The sequence below is a fragment of the Miniopterus natalensis genome, chromosome 13 (genome assembly GCF_054644295.1).
Source record: "Miniopterus natalensis isolate mMinNat1 chromosome 13, mMinNat1.hap1, whole genome shotgun sequence".
Taxonomy (NCBI): Eukaryota; Metazoa; Chordata; class Mammalia; order Chiroptera; family Miniopteridae; genus Miniopterus; species Miniopterus natalensis.
In genome coordinates this window covers 539,879-550,064 of record NC_142093.1, presented here as the reverse complement: position 1 = coordinate 550,064, position 10,186 = coordinate 539,879, and positions in this window count along the sequence as shown.

Here is a 10,186-nt window from a genome sequence, read left to right as displayed (position 1 = left end):
AAACACCTGGCAGAACTGAGACAGGTGAAGGATCCGTAGGAGAAGGGGCTCCCGGTGCAGCAAGGGGACTGGTTTTCTGTTTCTCACTGCAGCTCTGCCGTCTTTATCTCATCAGGCATGTCGTTGATTGGTTTAGATTTTTGTTTTGCTTCATGTACTTGTTCTGAATATAGGGTTTAGATATGATTGCCATAGGTCACACTACCTTCTTTAAAAATTCATCCAGCATGCAGGTTTGGGAACTGGAGGTGACCTGAATGTTCTATGCAAATGTATGCAAATGTATGCTAATATCTGTAGGTGAGTGTGGCATCTGTCACAGCCTCACAGGTTAGTCCACCAGGGGCCCTGAGCACTACCACACACTCGGGACCACTGGGGCAGGTTCATTTCCCAGCTGAAAACAACCTGATAGCTTTTCTCAAAATATCTCAGAATTCCCTAAACCGTTCCCGCTGATGAGAACAGTCACAGTGGTGAACTTCCAAGCTGTCTACGCCTTTTCATAGAGAAACTAGTCTATAGGCTTCTTACATGTGCTGGTTTTTAAGTTGGTTTCAACTCAGTCAATACCACTGGGCACTTTTCTGATGAGGTACTGTGCTGGGAAAGGAAGTGCAGCCCCTCGCGGTCCAGGGCCTGGCAGTGCAGGTGGAATTGGACCCCAGCAGGGAGCCTTTTTCTAACTCTCCAGGGAGGGATCCACCCCTGGGTGGGAGCCCTGCTGAGCCCGGAGTTTCCAGAGGTGCAGTGGCTGATGGGGGAATGAGTGAAAACCAAGCTGCCAGGGCCCCTGCCCCTCACCCACTTCACCCAGCATCTATGCTTCCATCCATCATATTGTTGGGTTTCTACACAAGGTTTAGAAATAAACAAAAAAACCCTACAGTGAAAAAAATTATAGTGTACAGATGGTTTAGACTCTAGTGGAGACTTGGACACAGACCAGGCCAAAGCTGATGGGGTAGTGGGCACTGAGAGGGACGGCCCAGACTTAGGTGGCAATAGCGGGATTAGGAAGACGGTATGGGGAGGGTGCAGAAGTCATTTCAGAGCTAAGACGGAAAGTCTGCAAACCTGGCACCTGGTTGCAAATGGCAAGAGGGAAGGGAAGGATCAATGATGACTTTCTGTTTGAGGAAAGGTGACAGAGCATTGGTGGCCCTGACGGAAGTGGGAGTCAGAGGTGGTGGCAGGGAGAGAAGCAACTGTGAGGCACCCCTGGGTGTTGGGGCCGGGAAACAAGGCAGGTGTCAGAAACTGGGAGATTTGATGAAGGAACAAGCTTGGAGGCAAAGCTCTGTGAATTGTATAATTAGAGGTAAAAGCTAAATTCATGCAGTGAACAGAATTACCAAGAAGGAAAGTAGAGACTCAGGAACAGAATTTTGGGAGCATCTTAACTTGGGGGTAGAAAGAGCAGCTTGAAAATGAGGAGGTGATTGCGTCCTTCACAGGAGAAGGGGCTTCAGGAGCAGCGAGAGGCCAAAAGTGCCAGTGCTTCAGTGAGAAGGCACACCTGGGTTTCGGGGCTTGGTGCTGTGTGGGAAATGATTTTGGTAAGATCACTGACAGAAGGCAGATACGGTATGCTAATTTTTGGATTATAGTCAAGATAAAAAATTTAGAATTATTTGAAATTGGCATTCGTTTAGAGAGAAATATTTTGAAATCAATGTAAAGTACCTTCTCAGAAGAGAGTCCCATTTTCCCAGTATAAGGAAAGCAAGCTGGCTAGAAAAATGTTGCCCCCAATTTTTATCTTAATTGAGTCTTTAAAATTAGGCAGTTTCAAAAGGACTTAACGCAGGGAATCATGTTTAATCTTATCACTGCTTTATACTTCCCTTTGAAGGAAGGTCTCAGCTCAGGAAGTAATTCCATCATTCCATATTGATTGGAAAGTTTGTGGCGATTGACAGCCTGAGGTGTCCAGGACTGGTGCTCTGAGAAGGGGCGCAGCCTTTCAATTCCTCCCCATCCAGCTCCTTCTCATCTGTGCTGTGTGCACAAACGAACAAGACAGGGCCCGAGGTCACTCTCCTCTCCACCAGGTTGGGGAGGCGGGAAGGGGCTGGGTTTCCTTGATGCCAGCTCCTCTGAGTCAGGTGCTGAGCAGGAAGGGTTGTCCATACAGGTTTTGGGTGGAGTTCAGCCAAACCTTAGGGCACAGACAGATCTCCCAAGTGGATGGTCCTGGAGTGATATGCAGGCAGCCTTTGGGGAAAGGCCCCTTCCCTTTAGCACCAGTGTGTCTGCAGCAAGGTGACCGGCTGACGGCCTCCTCTGACGAGGCGGCAGCTGCCCTCCATGGTATTGGAGCTTCCACAGAATGCCCAGCCCGACCCTGGGAATGCTCTGCCTCCTGCCTCAGGCCTGGCAGCCCTGGGCTTTCCTGCAGGGCCCCTCCCTTCTCCCAAGGGAATATGGAAGCAAAAAGTATAAACACTGATAGGTGACCTGCACCTCTCCCTCCCCACAGGTTTAAAGCAGCCTGGCTCACTTCCCGTGTCCTTTCTCACCTGTGACCATGGTGTAGCTCATGCCGGCTTTCTCCATCCTTCCTTCCGACACTCAGGACCTGCTATACAGGTCAGAACGCATGACTGTTGGCTGGTTTATCTTAATTTTGGATTCTAGCTATAGGAATCCTAACTCTCCTCAGGTCACGGGAAGGCTCTGACTGGCACACAAGGGAATGTGGAAACGAAAAGTATAAACACTGATACTCCAAGATTCACTATTCCTATGTCACCCCATTTTTTCCAGAGACAACTGTAGAGTGTACGCGGTGCCATCTGAATGGAAAAGGGCAATTTGAAATTTGCCTAAAATGCTCTCAGCCTACAAGGCTGGACCAGAGTGCCAGGCCCCAAGCTTGGCATGGTTATGACCCTTGACCTTCAACTCCATCCAAATGAGAACCCCTAAAAGAGGTTGTAGTCAGAGGCTTTGAAATAACAGCCAGGTATGGAGTGAGGAGGGTCACAGATGGTGCCAGAACCCTCCATCGCTGGAGCCCTTATAGAGATACCCCATAGGCTTGATTAGGCAGAGCCTCTGAGGGGCAGAGCGAGAGACCCAGGGATGGTGCATTGGCCTAGGCTGCTGATCTTACAGATTCATCTCTCACAGTCTGGAGGGTGGAAACCACATCCGAGCCCAGGGTGTCACATTGCAGGGCTGGCTCCTCCTGACCTGAGAGGGAGCATATGCTTGTGGTGTTCCTGGCAGTCTGCGGCTGGCAGACCTTGGCTGGTGGAAACACTACCCGGTCTTCTCATAATGGTCATAACGCCTTCTCCTGCCTGTGTATCTCTGTCCAAATTTCCCCTTTCTAGAAGCACACCAGCAGTGTTGGATGAGGGCCCACCTTATCCTGTATGACCTCATCTTAACTTACTTTATCTGCAGTGACCCTATTTTGGTCACATTCAGGGTCCTGGGGTCAGGGCTTCACTGTATGAATTTATGAGACATGCAGTTATACCTGTATGATGAGGTTTAGTGAACCACAGTGTTTACAGAAATGTCAGTGGCACTCCTGTCACAGTACAGGGGCTCCTCCTGCCTGGTTGTGGAGCTGGTGTCTCCTAGATTGTGGGGAGAAGGACCCTGCATGGGAAGGAAATTGACCATGCTCAGCGGTAGTAACACTTAGGATAAATCGTCTCTGTCACTGTTGGTCACACATGGGTGGGTGATCCATCTCCTGTCACACTTGGCCATTTTGACAGTGTCAGCTTCAGGCTGAAAAATGACATTTTGGGGTGGATAAATAAGGACATAGGTCGACCTCACGCATCAGCATTTTATGTCGTCCTGACCCCTAGACGGCGAATAGGTGGACAGAGGAAAGTGAAAGGTTGAGATGCCTTGCCCTACGTGTTCTGTCACCTTTTACCTGGTGGAATGTGTTTCTTTTTATTTAAAAACTATTTAAAATGAATACTGTGGAATTCTGAGTCTGACAAAGAAAACGACCCCATAGAATTAATGGCGTTAAATTTACATAAGAAGATATCAACAGACCGAGAGCTTAAACTATGGTTCACCAGACCACTTGGAGGTGGTGTCTGAGCTTACCAGTGGGACAGGTGCTCTTAACTGTTTGGAGAGTAGAAGAATCCCAACTTGTACCTGCAAGACCTGCCTGATTTCCAGACAGAACAAGTAAGACCATGCTTGAGGGGCCAGTTTAAATAGTAATTGGGTCACCTGCACCTCCTTAAGATGGTTTGAAAACCTGCCACACTCAGATGAATTGGAGGCTGCCTGCTCCAGCATTGGAAGCCTGTGATGACGAGCCCCTGCCTCTTTTGCCCTTTACCTAAACTTTCTGTCCCTGGCCCCTGTGTGTCCTGAGTCTGGAAAGTTCTCCACTGTTTCTCACTCAACCATCTGTCTCGTCCTTTGGCTGAAACCCAAGCACCCTCCTTAGAAAACGCACATTCCCTCACCCAAAGCCACGCCTCCTGTGCTGTCAGCGTCCCACTGGCCAGTTCCTCACAGTGGTCACCCCTGTGCTCCCATTTGTCCATCTTCTCGGGAACTTTGCTGGTCATAGTCCAATCTGAGGCAGGGTGCCCAATGGCCCACTGAATGATGGGTCCTAGTCTGGAGGGAGGAGCAGGGTCCCAGGGGATATCTGTCTCATCAACGAGAGCTATTTGTGAAATAGGGGGGTTTAGGGGAAAATCCTGGAATGTCTGTTACCTTCGAGGAGGAAAGTCCTCTCGTCTGCAGCGTGCACAGGGAAGGCGGGCAGGAAGCACTGAGGAGGGTAAGCATGTCCGAGTTTGACCTCTGGGGCAGGAAGGCTTGTAAACTAAGCTAAAGACAGTCACAGAGTGGGGAGAAGAGTTTGCTTCATGTTTAACATGAAAAGAATAAATATCCAGAATGAATATCAACAGTGTATCAAAAAGGGAAAGTGCACAGTCAGCTAAATGAGAAGGGGAAAAGAAATGGTAGCAAGAGCTGGTCAGACTCCGGGACTGCACCACAGGCATGTGCCACCCAATGGAGCATGGCCCAGCTTGCTGATGGAAATTGATTAGAGCACTTTGAAAGGCAGCTTGTTGGGATCTGTTAAATTTTAAATGTTGAGAAATCTAAGTACCTGTGCTTGAGGAGGAAACACCAATAAGAATGTTTATAAGGGCAGAGTTTTTTAGGAAAAAACAGGAAACAACCTGAATTTTTATCAAGACATTTGATAGTCTCATCAATTATGCATAGCCTATTATGGAATAACCACCAATTATGAAGTTCGAAGTAAAGTTAATTCATTAACATGGAAATGTTTCCAACTGTAACTGAAAAAAGACTGTAAAATAGAGCATTTATGTTTCAAAATGAAATGATTCTATGTATTTACATACGTGGTAGGGCTAATGGCATTTAAGTAAACTGTGCCTGAGTCTGTGTGGTTATGTGTTCAGATGGGCATGAAAGTGATCACAGATGCAAATGGAACTACTGGAAGTGCCTGCCTCCCTGGAGGGAGAGGGTGGCAGGTCCAGCCCTTAACGACGCAAATGTTACCTGCAACGACTGAGTGCCTTACCCTGAGGATGTGTTCCTGCTTCACCTCTGAGCAGTGGGTGTGGGTTCACTGGGCTTGGAGAAGACCTGTGCTTGTGTCTGAGTGACCTGGGCCTGCTACTTGACTTGCCTGAGACCCCAAATTAAATTACTTGTGTGGTAAATGGAGATGATAAAGCTTGCTTCACATGGAAGTCAGTGTCAAATTCTAGGTTAAAATAAGTTGATATTTTAACCCAAGCCAAAACCCATCCTCTCCACCTGTCTAATCAACAAATCAGATGCTTACTCCAGCCCTAGTTATATACTTGACCAAGGATAGAAGTGCTAAAAGCCACACACATGCCAGGAGGTTTCCTGAACTACCACTCAGACTCCTGTGCAGTGCGGACAGCCTGCAGCCAGGACACCCTGCACACCTCCGTCCAGCCTCTCCTGCAGACCATGGACTCCTCCGTGGGAAGACAGATAATCAACAGAATTAATGCAGATGGATAACTACAAAACTAACATAGGCATGTAAAAGAGCATTCTTGAAATTTTAAAAGGCAATTGGAGAACACAAAGGTAAATTTGAGAAAATTTTCAGAAGATACAGAAAAAAGAAAAACTTATAAAAAATATGAAAGCTAAGGTCAATGGAGGATAGATTTAAACAATCCATATCCCTTCAGTAGAAATTTTTAAAAAACTAATGAAAAAAGGGAGAAATTATCAAAAAGGAAGAAGAAAGCCTCGCTTCAGCAGGCTTCAGGCTGTGGATGGGCTGAGTGGTCAGCAGTAAGAAAAAGAATCTTGCATCTACACGTAGGAAACTCCAGAAAACCCTGAGGAAGAGGCGAGAGAGGGCTTCAGGGGGACCCAGCACTGCTGAGGGCCCTGGGCCCCACACTGGCCTCCCTACACGGGAAGCCTGCCTCCCTGCTCTTGGGCCATGGTTTATGCTCAGAAGGCCCTGTGGAGAGTAAATCCACCCATGAGGCCAGACAGACCCTTCCTGCAGCTCTTTGTCCTGAACAGACGCCTGAGGCTCAGTGTCCACACAGTGGAGCAGAAGTCAGGAAGGAGACCCTGCCTTGCCCTGGGTCTCCCACAGGCTGGAGTGCGAAGCCCAGGAGAGGAACAGGCAGATAGCCCTGTGACCCCCCCATGGGGACAGGTGAGCCGTCAATGCCCAGGTACGTCTGTTGCTTTTTTTTTTCAGGATCTCATAGTGTGAACCCTGAGGACTTAAGAAGCACTCCTGGTGGCTAACTGGGCTCAAATTTAAAAGGCAAACAAGCAAACAAAAATTATCCTAGCAGCCATTTCTACAAGGGGTTCTCCCAGGCAAACTGCACTTCAGAGAACCTGCACCCACCGCCTGCGGGCCCTGTGTTTTTGCAGCTGAGCCGGCTCCTATAAAGCAGCTCCTGGAATCCTATTTCAACCAATAGGACTGAGGCTTTCCCCACCCAATCAGAGCTGTCAGCTCTGACCAGTCAAACAGGAATTGGAGTCCTCATTGGAATGAGGAAGGACCAACCAGGGGCCAGGGGCAGGGACTTGTGTCTATATGTTAGTTTCCTGCTGTTGAGGGTGCGCTTTGCCTTTCCAGGGAGAGCAAAAGACAGGTTTTGCAGGTGGATTTGTTCCCTTAGAGGTGCTGCCTGTAGTGGTTTAGTGTTCACACAGAACCGGTACATGTTGTGCTCAGAACACATCATTCACTAATATAAAATTTAATTCTTAAAAATTATGAGCTATTTCTATGTATTTCTTGATACTTTTGCTAACATTTAGTTGAATATTAGTTGCTTGAAAAATACCTCTTTTTTGTAACCGTAGTTTTATAAAATAATGTATTTTTAAAAGACAAGCATCTGCATATGGCACAGTATCAAAACTGAACATATTGTCAATGAATTAACTTGTTTTAATAGATTGTATTGTATTTTATTATTGGTTTTGTTTCTCTTTTTTTGGTAAATTTAATGACAGCCATGGAATTTCTAATTTACCTAAACATACTATTTTATGGCTCTTTTTTCTTTTTCTTTTTTAAAATATATCTTTATTGATTTCGGAGAGAGGAAGGGAGAGAGAGAGATAGAAACATCAATGATGAGAGAGTCATTGATCGGCTGCCTCCTGTGCACTGCAACTGGGGATCGAACCCACAACCTGGGCATGTGCCCTGACCGGGGATAGAACCATGATCTCCTGGATCCTAGGTTGATGCTCAACTGCTGAGCCACGTCCAGCTAGGCTATTGCTTTTTTTTCATGTTCTCTCATACTTTCTATTTTTCTTCATACCTAAGCTAAAGTATTTTTTCTGCATATTTAAGATGGAAACTGTTAATTCTAACTTTCCTCTATTCTCTTTTTTTTTCATTGAACTTATGAAGCAATATCTTGTCTGTCCTATGTTATAAGAGTCAATCAAGTCCAGCTTTAATAAATACTGACTGAATTAATTAAAGTGCTCACATTTAGGGAGGGGAGCTCTCTGCATGTAGCTTTCCTGCTATTTACATTACCACAGTTATAAGTGAAACTCAGATATATTATGTAGTATATTAATAACTTGCTATATTATGATAATTTATAGACATATTACCACGTGTTGAGCATTTACAGCAAGCTAGATCTTTTTATAAAAGTATTATCTAATTTAAAGGTCAAAAAGTTCTAGGAAATGAATGCTTATAAGCAACACGCTCAGGTCATGTGGTAATAATGGAAGTGCTTTAGTAACCAAGCCTATCTGATTTCAAGTCTTCTAACTGTGTTACATTTTACCGGCTGGTTGAGTCACTTTTATAACATAACCCGATCAATTAGAATCAGAATCCCTCGTGCACACATTACTAGGCATGCTTTTTCTTTCCTTCCTCGCTCCTTCTACCTCTCCCTCCCTCTTCCTCCCTTTCTTCCTTTCTCTCCTTTTTTCTCTTATTTTTTTTCCTTGCCATCCAATCAACTAGGTGAAGACCCCTAAGATCCGAGGATGTGCGGAATTGTCCCTTCTCCCAAGGGAGGCATAGCCCAGGGGGCTGGGCCATGAGACAAATGATGAGGTCCTAGTGAAGTTTAAGGGGAACTGTTAAATCCTCAGGGCAAGGTGGGGAGTTCTTTGGTTTTAAGTTGAAAAGAAAAAAGACAAATCTGGTCTAATTTCCATTCTCTTTCTGGGAACTTGGTGTTTTAAATCTGTGGGCTAAACCCTTGTGTTCTTGTCAAGACATGCACGTTCACTTAGTCACTGCTGTGTGGGTGAACTCATTCCTTGGGAAAGTTGAGTATATGAGGAAAGGGTTTGCAGCTCAGTTTCCATGGGCCAACAGAAGTAGACAAGACCTGGTTCCCAGGAACAGGAAGGGATGCTGCATCCTGAGGGAAAGGACCCTAGTGCCTCTGTTTCTCATTTCACTTGACTCTCTAGTTGCCTGTTGTTCAAATGGGGAATTACAGAGAAAGTTGATGTAATTCTATTAGTGTTGTGCTGTTAGGTATGTCACGTTGGTTAACTGAAATGTCAGTGTTACCCTATAAACTCCTGAGTGTGTCATCTCCAAGCATCGCTGGACTCTAGTGCACTTCACCTATGGTGGATTAGAATAGACTAGAAAGATTTTGTTCCAGGAAGTCACACAAGAAGGAAGCACAGGTTCCTCTGAATGAATGAGCCCCTTGAAGTAAATGTTCGTGGCAGTTGTTAGGTGCAGTACACTCAGTGCCCTACCCAAGGCTCACTCAGGACCATAGGACTCAGATCCCTCACCTGTGCCTTAGCCCTTAAGTTCTTCCGGGGGGGGGGGGGGGGGGGGGCGGGGGCAGGCGTGTTTGAACAGGGCTGACGACACTGGGAGGAGTTCTAGATTTGCAAATGAGAGAACTGGGTTTCAGTCATTGTGTACCCTCTGACTAGCTGGGTACTGTGAGCAAATATTCCAGCCTCTCTTTGTGTCAGTTTCTTCATAAAATTAGCAGAAAGTTTTGTTGATGGACAAATGACAATGGATAAGAAAAGAATGTTCTTAAACTACACAAGGGTGAGGGGAACTCTGGGCTGTGCTGCATGGGGGCTGTTCCATCCCAGGCCCAGGGAGGACGGCCACGTAAGGGTGCCGGAGAGCCACTGGGCCCCAGAACCAGGAGTTCTAGGATGTTCTCAGGTAGAGCATAGCATCTCATAGACTGCATAGCCATCCCAGACAGGGCTCATCCCAGATAGGACCACCTGAGCCTGTCCCAGAGGGACCCTTTCCCTGGCAAAAGAGTGGGCCCCGAGTCTCAAGGGGAACCTCTGTCTGTGGGTAGGAAAGGAGACTTTTGGTCGTAGAGGAAGCTGAGGTCCCTGCTAACCATTGCAAAGGGCATGTTCTTTATTTACATGTCTTCCGAATGTGCTAGTGCAGCTACTGGGTGCTTTATATTGTTGTTCCTATTTTGCAGATGGAGAAATCAAGGCACAGAGAAATTAAGTGACTTTGCCATAGTCACAAGCTGGGGAGGACCAGGATTAGAGCTTAGAGAGGACCCTGACTCTGGGCTGTGTCTTGCCCAAGGAGTCACGCTGCCTCCATTCCTAGGAGAGAAGACTTCCTGCAAGGTAAAGCCAGGGTGCCCTTCCTCGGGGTGTGTAGTCCACACCA